The following is an 11,310-nucleotide window of genomic DNA, read 5'->3' as shown; positions in this document are numbered from 1 at the left end:
GCTTGAGTTCATCGTAGCGGGGAAGAAGGGGCCTTCCTAGCCAGATCCTTATTTTGACGTGCCGCTGGCCGCCACTGCGACCTAAGTCGCGTCGCCACTCCCGCTAGCTCGAGGTCGTCACAAAGGGGAAGAAGGGGTGCAAAATGAAGACGTGCAAGGTTCTTTCCTGCTAGCTCGCCCTTGGTTCCTGCGAGTCCTTGGTTGTTCGATGTCTTTTGCTGATTCGTGTCTGGTTCGGTTATGTGTGTCGTCACTCGTCATGGCTTTGGTGAAGCGGTTTCGAGTGATAGGGAGGAACAAGATCGTGTGGCGGTGCACCGGGAAGCAACACTTGCTCGCCAAGAAGAACACCAAGCACAAGAAGAGGCTCTCCAAAATGGTATTCTTCTTTCCTCCACTCTTGTGCCCCTCAAATTTTGTTCAGACGCTTATTTTGTCGTGGAGGTCATTTTAATAGCAGTAAATAGAAACACGACATGTGCATCTCTGTGAATTAGATGCTAATGTGGAATGTCGATGTTGATAGTCGCCTAGAGGGGGGGTGAATAGGGCAAAACTGAAATTTACAAATATAAACACAACTACAAGCCGGGTTAGCGTTAGAAATAAAAACGAGTCCGCGAGAGAGGGTGCAAAACAAATCTCAAGCAAATAAGGAGTGTGACACAAGGATTTGTTTTACCGAGGTTCGGTTCTCGCAAACCTACTCCCCGTTGAGGTGGTCACAAAGACCGGATCTCTTTCAACCCTTTCCCTCTCTCAAACGGTCCCTCGGACCGAGTGAGCTTCTCTTCTCAAATCACTTGGGAATCAAACTTCCCGCAAGGACCACCACACAATTGGTGTCTCTTGCCTCAATTACAAGTGAGTGTTTGATCACAAGAAAGAATGCCAAAGAAAAGAAGCGATCCAAGCGCAAGAGCTCAAATGAACACTACAAATCACTCTCCCTAGTCACTAAGGCTTTGTGTGGAGTTTGGAGAGGATTTGATCTCTTTTGGTGTGCTTTGCAATGAATGCTAGCTCTTGTATAGTGGTTGGAAGCTGGAAAACTTGGATGCAATGAATGGTGGGGTGGTTGGGGTATTTATAGCCCCAACCACCAAACTAGCCGTTTGGTGGGGCTGACTGTCGTATGGTGCACCGGACAGTCCGGTGCACATCGGACATGTCCGGTGCGCCAGCCACGTCACCAAAGCCGTTGCGATTCGACCGTTGAAGTTCTGACTTCTGGGCCCGCCTGGATGTCCGGTGACGCACCGGACATGTACTGTAGAGTGTCTGGTGCGCCAGTATGGGCGTGCCTGACGCCTGCGCGCTCTGGCGCGCATTAATTGTTGTTGCAGGCGACCGTTGGCGCGAAGTAGTCGTTGCCCCGCTGTTGCACCGGACAGTCCGGTGTACACCGGACATGTCCAGTGAATTATAGCGGAGCAGCCGTTATGATTTCCCGAGGCTGCCAAGTTCCAGAGCCGCGTCTTCTTGGAGCACCGGACATTGTCCGGTGTACACCGGACAGTCCGGTGAATTATAGCGCGCCGACTTCTGAAAATTCCCGAGGCTGAGGAGTTCTGCGCGAGGTCCCCTGGTGCACCGGACACTGTCCGGTGCGCCACCGGACAGTCCGGTGCGCCAGACCAGGGAGCCTTTTGGGATGCCTTTAGCTCTCTATTTTGAACCCAACTTTGGTCTTTTTAATTGGCTTGTTGTGAACCTTTGACACCTGTATAACTTATACACCAGAGCAAACTAGTTAGTCCAATAATTTGTGTTGGGCAATTCAACCACCAAAATTATTTAGGAACTAGGTATAAGCCTAATTCCCTTTCAATCTCCCCTTTTTTGGTGATTGATGCCAACACAAACCAAAGCAAATATAGAAGTGCATATTTGAACTAGTTTGCAAAATGTAAGTGCAAAGGTTGCTTGGAATTGAGCCAATATAAATACTTACAAGATATGCATGGATCGTTTCTTCATTTCTAACATTTTGGACCACGCTTGCACCACATGTTTTGTTTTTGGAAAATTCTTTTGTAAATAGTCAAAGGTAAATGAATACGATTTTATGAAGCATTTTCAAGATTTGAAATTTTCTCCCCCTGTTTCAAATGCTTTTCCTTTGACTAAACAAAACTCCCCCTAAATGAGATCCTCCTTTTAGTGTTCAAGAGGGTTTTGATATATCATTTTTGAAATACTACTTTCTCCCCCTTTTGAACACAATAAGATACCAATTGAAAATACTCTTTGAAAAACTAAGTTTTTGAAGTTGGTGGTGGTGCGGTCCTTTTGCTTTGGGCTCATACTTTCTCCCCCTTTGGCATGAATCGCCAAAAACGGAATCATTAGAGCCCTCGAAGTACTTTCTTCCCCTTTGGTCATAAATAAATGAGTTAAGATTATACCAAAGACGAAGTCCTTTTGCTTTCTCCCCCAAAGATGGAGAGTGACTTGGAGCGACGGCGAAGGATGAGTTACGGAGTGGAAGCCTTTGTCTTTGCCGAAGACTCCAATTCCCTTTCAATACACCTATGACTTGGTTTGAAATAGACTTGTTGGGCCTATGCTTCGTCGCCAAAGGTCTTCTAGGAAGAAGCGACCTTCGGCTGAAGCTGTTTGTGTAAGATGGCCGAAGGTCCCTCTTCATGAAGCTTCGGTATCACAAACCGACTTAAAGATAGAATGACCTTTTAGTCCATAAAGGTCTGAGTCAATGTTGTAAACTTTCATAAGGGACATACTTGTAATCTCTCACAGGCTGCGCCCTGTGCCTATAAATAGTGAACAGTATTCCTTTACTGTTCACGCATTCCTGTATCTGCAATCGCAGCACTCGGAAACCAATCTTTGCCAAGGCAGAGGTATAACTGTATTCAATAATTAAATATACTGAGTAAATGCAATGTGGTTCGTTTATGATTCGTTTACCTTTGATACTCTATACTTTATGTTATTTTATACAATCTATTAAACTACAATTACGAAGATTTAATCTTCGTAATCGTATTGTCATCAACCTTCGTCCAAGGTCCATTAATCCCCAAAGGAATAATGCTTCGTTGGATGAAGGACATTTAACATTTAACACTTTATGTTGCCTTGTTCTTAATTCATAGCATTTGAGAACAAGTCTCCAACATTGGCGCCCACCTCCGGTGAACTCACTTCCACTTCTCGAACTGATGGCTTCGTTCAATGACCAAGCTGGAGCTGCTTCGGACCCGAAGCTGGTGCTCCCGATCACAGGTGGTTCGTCCTCAGAACCAGCTAACAAGAAACAAAAGAAGGAAGCACAGAGAAGGGTACAGCATGTTGGGGTGCAAGGACCCTTCATCAAGTCAAGATGGTCTCATATTCCCATTACCTTCTCCCAAGAGGATCTTCATCTCAAGGATTACCCACACAATGATGCCATGGTTATCTCTAGTGTTATCAAAGGATTTCTGGTCCATAATGTCTTGGTTGACACAGGCAGTGCAGCTGATATCATATTTGCTAAGGCCTTCAGACAAATGCAAGAGCCAGAAGATAAGATTCATGATGCTACACATCCTCTCTGTGGCTTCGGAGGGAGACAGATTGTAGCATTGGGCAAGATCACCATGTCAGTAACCTTCGGGTTCATCAACAACACTAGAACTGAGCAAGTTGTGTTTGACATTGTTGACATGGAATACCCTTACAATGCAATTATTGGTCGTGGCACCCTCAATGCTTTCGAAGCAATTCTTCATCCTGCCTATCTTTGCATGAAGATACCTTCGGATCAAGGACCCATCGCTATACATGGAAGTCAGGAAGCTGCCAGAAAGGCCGAAGGTAATTGGACTGACTCAAAAGCAATCCATAACATAGATGGAGCTGAAGCTTGTGAACAGTACAAATTTAGAAGGGAGAAAGCAGCTTCAACAGATCAGCCGAAGCCTATGCTCTTATGTGAGGACATAGCAGAGCAGAAGGTGCTGTTAGGCTCTCAATTATCCGAAGAGCAGGAGAAAACCTTGATAAGGTTTTTGTTCAACAACAAAGATGTTTTTGCATGGTCAGCTAATGATCTCTGCGGAGTAAATAGGGATGTTATTGAACATTCGCTTAATGTTGATCCATCCTTTAGAGCCAGAAAACAGAGGCTTCGGAAAATGTCAGATGATAAGGCCGAAGGTGCTCGTAACGAAGTCAAAAGACTCCTCAGTGCAGGAGTCATCAGAGAAGTAAAGTACCCAGAATGGCTAGCTAATACCGTTATGGTAAAAAAGGCTAATGGCAGGTGGTGAATGTGTATTGATTTTACAGATCTTAACAAGGCTTGTCCGAAGGATGAATTCCCATTGCCAAGGATAGACTCTTTAGTTGATGCAGCAGCTTCTTCAGAGCTCATGAGTCTGTTAGACTGTTATTCAGGCTATCATCAAATTTGGATGAAGAAGGAAGATGAGCCAAAGACTAGCTTCATAACTCCAAGTGGCACATATTGTTATATTCGGATGCCTGAGGGGCTCAAAAACGCTGGAGGAAGTTTCAGCAGAATGACTGCGAAAGTTCTCCAGTCTCAGATAGGCAGAAATGTGCTAACTTATGTTGATGACATCATTGTCAAAAGCACGAAGCAGGAGAATCATATTGCTGACTTGCAGGAGACCTTCGCCAGTTTCAGACAAGCTGGTTTAAAGATGAATCCAGAAAAATGCGTCTTCGGAGTAAAGAAGGGGAAATTTCTAGGATGCTTGGTTTCAACAAAGGGAATTGAAGCCAATCCAAGTAAGATTGAAGCTATACTTCGGATGGAGCCACCAACTACAAAAAAGGGGGCTCAAAGATTGACAGGAAGGTTGGCATCTCTCAATAGATTCATATCCAGATCAGCAGAGAGAAACTTACCATTCTTCGAAGTGCTGAAGTCAGCCGAAGTCTTTCAATGGGGACCAATCCAGCAGAAGGCCTTCGAAGACCTGAAGCAGTATTTAATAGATCTAACAGCATTAACTCCACCTGTGCCAGGGGCTCCTTTATTATTATATGTGGCAGCTTCGCACTCAGCGGTAAGTGCAGCACTTGTCCAGGAGAAGCTTGATGGCCAAGCCAGGAAGCAGGTCCCAGTATATTTTGTATCTGAAGTTCTCAGTATATCAAAGAAAAACTACACAGAATTAGAGAAGGTGTTATATGCTGTTTTGATGGCATCTAGAAAGCTTCGGCATTATTTTCAAGCTTACAACATAATCGTTCCTTCTTCACAACCTCTGAAGGATATTATGAGGAACCGAGAAGCTACTGGAAGGATTGGAAAATGGGCTGCAGAGCTCAATGAATTTTGTATTGAATATGTTCATAGATCTTCGATTCAGTCCCAGGCGTTAGCAGACTTCATTGCTGACTGGACGCCAGGGGCTCAGGAGGAAGAAGCAAATAAAGACGCCGAAGCATGGATAGTGTTTTGTGATGGATCTTGGGGAACCTTCGGAGCAGGAGCGGCTGCTGTGTTGGTTTCACCTTCCAAGGTCAAAACTTGTTATGCGGCAAAGCTTGATTTTAGTTGCACAAATAACATTGCCGAGTACGAAGCATTGCTTCTAGGTCTTCGGAAGCTAAAAGCAATGGGAATCAGAAGGGCTATACTTAAAACTGATTCCCAGATTGTTTCGGGTCATATTGACAAGAGTTGCAAGGCTAAGGATCCGAAGCTTGAAAAATATCTGGATATGGTTCGAAGAGTTGAAGCTTCCTTCGAAGGATTTTCTGTCAAAAATATCCCTCGAGGACAAAATGAGCATGCTGATTTGTTAGCTAAGTCAGCAGCACAGGGGCTGCCTTTACCTTCGGATGTATTCTTCGAAACAATAAAAGCACCTTCGGTGGAACTTCTTGAAAGGGCAGTCCTCAGTATATCTCCTGTGTATAGCGAAGATTGGAGAACTGAGATCATCTCTTATCTTCAGGGAAAATTCCTTTCAGATGACGAAGCTTATAACAGGAGGATAGAGGCAAGAGCTCGTCCATATGTCATGATAGAAGGGGAGTTGTACAAGCATGGAGTTTGTGCTCCGCTACTCAAGTGTTTATCCAGAACCGAAGGTATAGAGTTGATGAAAGAGATACATGCAGGCCTGTGTGGATCTCACATTGGGTCTAGGCCGTTACTTGGAAAAATTTTCCGTCAAGGATTTTATTGGCCGAAGGCAGCTTCGGATGCGGCGGAATTAGTTCAAAAGTGCGAAGGTTGTCAGAAATGTGCACGAGATCAAAAACAACCTTCGTCCTTAACACAGCTCATACAACCCGTTTGGCCATTGCAAAGGTGGGGCCTTGATTTGTTAGGTCTGTTACCACCGGCCCAAGGGAACCTAAGATATGTTGTAGTGGCGGTAGAGTATTTTTCTAAATGGATTGAGGCAAAGCCTTTAGCCACAATAACTTCGGCCACCGTCCAAAAGTTTTTCTGGCAAAATATTGTTTGTCGGTTCGGGGTACTAAAGGCTATTACTGTGGATAATGGAACACAGTTTGACTCCGAAGCTTTTAGGGATTTCTGTGATCAAATTGGTACGAAGATTCATTTTGCATCAGTCAGACATCCGGAGTCAAATGGACTCGTTGAAAGAGCCAATGGCATCATAATGACAGGAATAATGAAGTTAATCTTCAATCAACCCAGGGGAAAATGGCCAGATCAGTTAACCAAAGTGGTGTGGAGCCACAATACAACAATATCAAGGTCTACAGGTTTTACTCCATTCAAGTTATTATTCGGTGACGAAGCAATAACTCCGGAGGAAGCCAAAACCGGATCAATAAGGGTAATAGCTTCGGCAGAATCAGGTTTCGAAGCTGCTTATTTTGTGGAAAAAGATGCTTTAGAAGGGACCAGGCTGCAAGCCGTGGAGAACATTAATAAATATCAAGCCGAAACAATTAAATGGCGAGATAGAAAGGTTCGGTTAAAGAATATTGAGCCAGGACACTTGGTGCTTCGGAGAGTGGCCAACCCAGAAACAGTGGGCAAGTTGCAGTTAAAATGGGATGGACCTTTCTTAGTAGCATCTTCGTCAAGACCCGGTTCATACAGACTGAAGGATATGGACGGCAACGACGTTCCTAGGTCTTGGAATGCGGATGAGCTTCGGCGATATTATGTATAACTCGATGTAATTTTTCATATTTTTCTTTCATGGCACCCTTTTCCTTTCCGAAGGGGGAGAAAGGTTTTTAATGGGGCCAACACATGTAATTTCCTTTTTTAGTTTTATAAGAGCAAAATCCCCCAAGGAATGTAAATGTAAAAGCTGAGAACGCACCATCGAGTGCCAAAAAGTAAAGGCGAAGAAGCTCCAAAGTCGTTCCTAAGGGAATGCAGAGTTTACAGCGAAAAGTCAACGCTGATTCCGCCAAAAGTAAAGGCGAAGAAGCTCCAAAGTCGTTCCTAAGGGAATGCAGAGCTTACAGCGAAAAGTCAACGCTGATTCCGCCAAAAGTAAAGGCGAAGTAGCTCCAAAGTCGTTCCTAAGGGAATGCAGAGCTGAGGTGCGATTGTTTTTAAGAAAATAATGGCTATGAATATGGCTTCGGATACGTGTTTGGCCATTCATTTGCACATCGCATTACATCATAGCATTTGCATTCATAAACATTCATCTAGGCATATGTAGGATAATCATTTTCGTGGCATAAATGGTTGCTTCGGCAAAAAGAGGAAAAAGAAGGGGAAGAAAGAGCTTCGTATACAAAAAGGGGAGCTTCGGAAAAAAGGAAAAATGTTGTTTTCTATGCTTTGCTGCGTCCGAAAAGAAGGGAAGGTGTTTTTTCGCCTTCGGCTCAAAAGAAAATTTCGTCCACATCAAAGCATTTATCATACATCAATGGAAGGATAAGGATATATAACAAGGTATGAACAGAAGTTATCTCAAAAGTTTTAGTTACATTTACAAAAGTTATCTCAAAAGTTTCTCAAGTACTGTCTACAGTCTACTATCTAATCTCCAAGGAGCTTCGGTTTCGGCGTCATTCTTGATCATCGGCTTCGGCTTCGTCATCCTATATGATTAAGGTCGTTGTAAGTCAAAATCAAGCTTACAGGAAAAGGTAAGCACAAGGTATGGTTTCTTACTGGTTCAAGGTGGCTACGAGCTTCGTCTCCAGCCTTTTCTCGCCCACCTTTTGTCCATATCATTTTTACAAATCTATTCGAGATACTCCGGGCGAGATCAGGAATGTCATCCAGGATTGATGGTGATAAAGTGAAATTTGGCCTATTGACAATCTTTGCATGATCGCAGCCAGCTTTCAGGAAAGCTGCAGCAGTGCCTCGAGAAGCCACCCAGGCACAGAAGTCACCATGCCCAGCTATGACTTCGTCGAGCTCGTCAATCTCCCCCTCAATATGTTCGAAGGTTTTCGGTAGATCTTCAGCTGAGGGGGTGAATTTTTCACTGCTGGCTCCAACTGAGTAAAAAATCTTTCTTAAGCGTTGAATGCATTTGTTGCTAAATTCCAGACATTTTTCTTGAAGGCTTGTCAATAGTTTTCTCAAATCTGAATTTTGTTGAGCTTCGGCTTCAAGTTTTGCATTAAGCTCTAGCTTTTCTCGCTCGAACTGTTCAGACTGGCGGAGAAGCTTCGTGTTCAGTTCTGTTATTTTTGCTTCAGCTTCCGCCAATGAACCTTCGGCTGCCTGGAGCTCAAAGTTCTTTTTCTCAATAACATCCGATTGCTCCTTTATTCTGCTTTCTAAATTTTCAATTATAACTTCGTGCTTCTTATCTTCAAAGTCTTGCTGCATTTGCAAGGCTTTGCTCAACAGCATACTCTGCACGAAAACAACCTTCGTCAGACATGTTTTATTATTAGAAACAATAAAGTAAGAGACAAGTAGTTCACCTTGAAGTTGGAATAAAATAAGCTACCGACGATATGTTGTCGTCGGTAGCGGCTGATGTCTGTTTCTAGCTTCGGAAAACCGATACTCTTTGACAGAGTACCGATAATTTTGGCCCCAGTTTGATCTCGAATACAATCTAATTTTTCGTCATCAATGCCTCTGAAGAGGAGTGCTCCAGGTTTGTATCCGCAGGATTTTGCATATTCTCTAAGCTCTTCTCTTTCAGCTTTTGACAGTTTTTCTCCAACTAAATTCTGAAACATGAAGTCTTCGTTTTCTGAAGCTTCATCAGCAATTTCTTTCCCTTTCTCCGACGCTGCGTTTGCGGCCCCTTCGGCGGCGGTGGTAGCTTCTTCTGCAGCCATGTCTAGCAGTATTTTGTCAATGTGTTCAATTGTGCTCTCCAGGTTCAAATCTTCAGCTGAGGCAGCTTCGGCAGCTGCGGTCTCCGAAGGTGCAATTTCAATATCTGTCTCCTCTGCAGCCGCTGGTGTTTTCTGGGCTGAAGCTCTTGGCGGCGTCTTGTCAATTACCTCTGTTACAGTGATAATTCTTTGTTTCTTTGCCTTGATTGTTTTCTTCGATTTTTCGGGCTCCTTGTCCTTCTGAAAAAACTTTGTCAGTTGAGGGCCCAGTGGACTTAGCTTCGCAGGTAAGGATTCAGTCATTACCTTCAGAATTTCCTCAACGTCAGCGACAGGGGGTGATGCGGGGGTTTCTTCTTCGGATATTTTATGCTTCGGAGAAGATGCTTTCTTCCTCTTCGGCATTTTCTTCTTTGATAGTTCTTTTTCATCTTCATTTAAGGCTTCAGTTATCCTCTTCCTTTTTTGTCCTCCGGCACCTTTGTTCAGATTTTCGTAATCAGGGTATTCGAAACCCAGGGCGTCCAGTACTCGGTTTAGTCTTCGCTTCGGACGGGTGCCGAAGGCTGCGGTCATCAACTGATCTTCTTTTTTAGAATAATTGCCAAGTATTTCATTGCACATCGCTTCAATCGTTTCCAGCCACTCTTGGCAAGGTGTTTTAAAGTATTTCTTAAACTTGAAGTAGTAAGGTAAACGTACAAGTTCACCTTCTTTCTTTTCCCCTTGTAGCTTCGGCATTTCCCATTCTTTTAAACTGGGAAAAACTTTGAAAGCTAAAAACTCTTGAACCAGGTCCCTTGTGCTGATATGCTCTGCAATAATTCTGAATTCACTCATTGCTTGTTGTGTTGGACCTTCGGGTGTCATGTTGCAGCGAGGTCGGGTTTCTCCGAAGATTAATTCAAGTGGACTTTGTACAAGCTTTTCCTTGTCGTCATCAACCTTGACATAGAACCACTCAGATTTCTAGCATGCTGCCCATTTACTTCGGTAGCTAATTACAGGAAACTTTGTAGTTTTCCGATAGGCGAAGTTATAACAACCAAAATTGTCGTGCAATCCATCCTTTCTAGCCTTCGTTTGATAATGCAACTCGTGAACCCGGCAAAAGCTGTCCGCAAATGGTTCCACTGCTTGGCTTCAGAGTGCCCAGATATAAACAATAAGTCTAACAATAGCGTTGGGGGTCAGCTGGTGAAAATAAATACCGAACCTCTTCAGTACCTCTGCAATAATCCCATGTAGGGGGAACCTTAATCCAGCTTTTAGAAAGCTTTTGAAAATAACAATTTCATCCTTCTCCGGCTTTGGGGTAGTCTCTTCTCCCCCGAAGCGCAATAGCTTCTTCTTATTTTCAGTAAAAAAGCCCGATTTTACCATCTTGGACAGATCAGCTTTCGAAACAGTAGATTTCCCGAAGTCCAAGTGGCTGGGCTTGCTTGGCATGGCAATGCGATAATCATCTTCAGAATCAGTTTCCTCCATATCTTCTTCTTCTGCTTCAGCGATTGTTTGTTCTGCTTGTTCTGCATCATCATGAGGGATCTTTTCCGAAGTCACCAGCCCGGATCGTTGCATAGCTTCGGAGATGGGAACAGTCTCCGAAGCTTCAGTCTCGTCCCCCTCACGCTCAACCCTGGCGGTAGAACGCACTCTGGCCATTTAATTATGAACTTGTGGAACATTAATACTTTCTTCCTCTGAAGCAGGTATCAAACTGGAGCTTCGTTCGATTCCGACAGACAAGCTTCGGCGACGGTTAAAAATTTTGGCAGCAAAACAGTGTAAATAGCAGTGAATGTTGTGGTAACTTCACACCTACTCGTCTGTTTATATAGTGTTGCAGGTAAGAAGGCGAAGCGCCAGGATTTTTACACCAGGCGGACACCCGCTCGTACTCGCTGCGTGGTGGACCGCAGAGACCGAACAGTAACTCTGCAAGGTGGGGCCGCTACACGCCGAGAAATTGAATCGTTTCTCGACAACGAGCTCAGGGAAGGTGTTTTTTAGACCTTCGGCGCTCCGAAGCTTAAGAAACTTTTTTCACGGATCAAGCTCGTTACGAAA

This window comes from Zea mays, chromosome 8, assembly GCF_902167145.1.
Source record: "Zea mays cultivar B73 chromosome 8, Zm-B73-REFERENCE-NAM-5.0, whole genome shotgun sequence".
Classification (NCBI taxonomy): domain Eukaryota; kingdom Viridiplantae; phylum Streptophyta; class Magnoliopsida; order Poales; family Poaceae; genus Zea; species Zea mays.
This window is presented reverse-complemented; position numbering follows the sequence as displayed.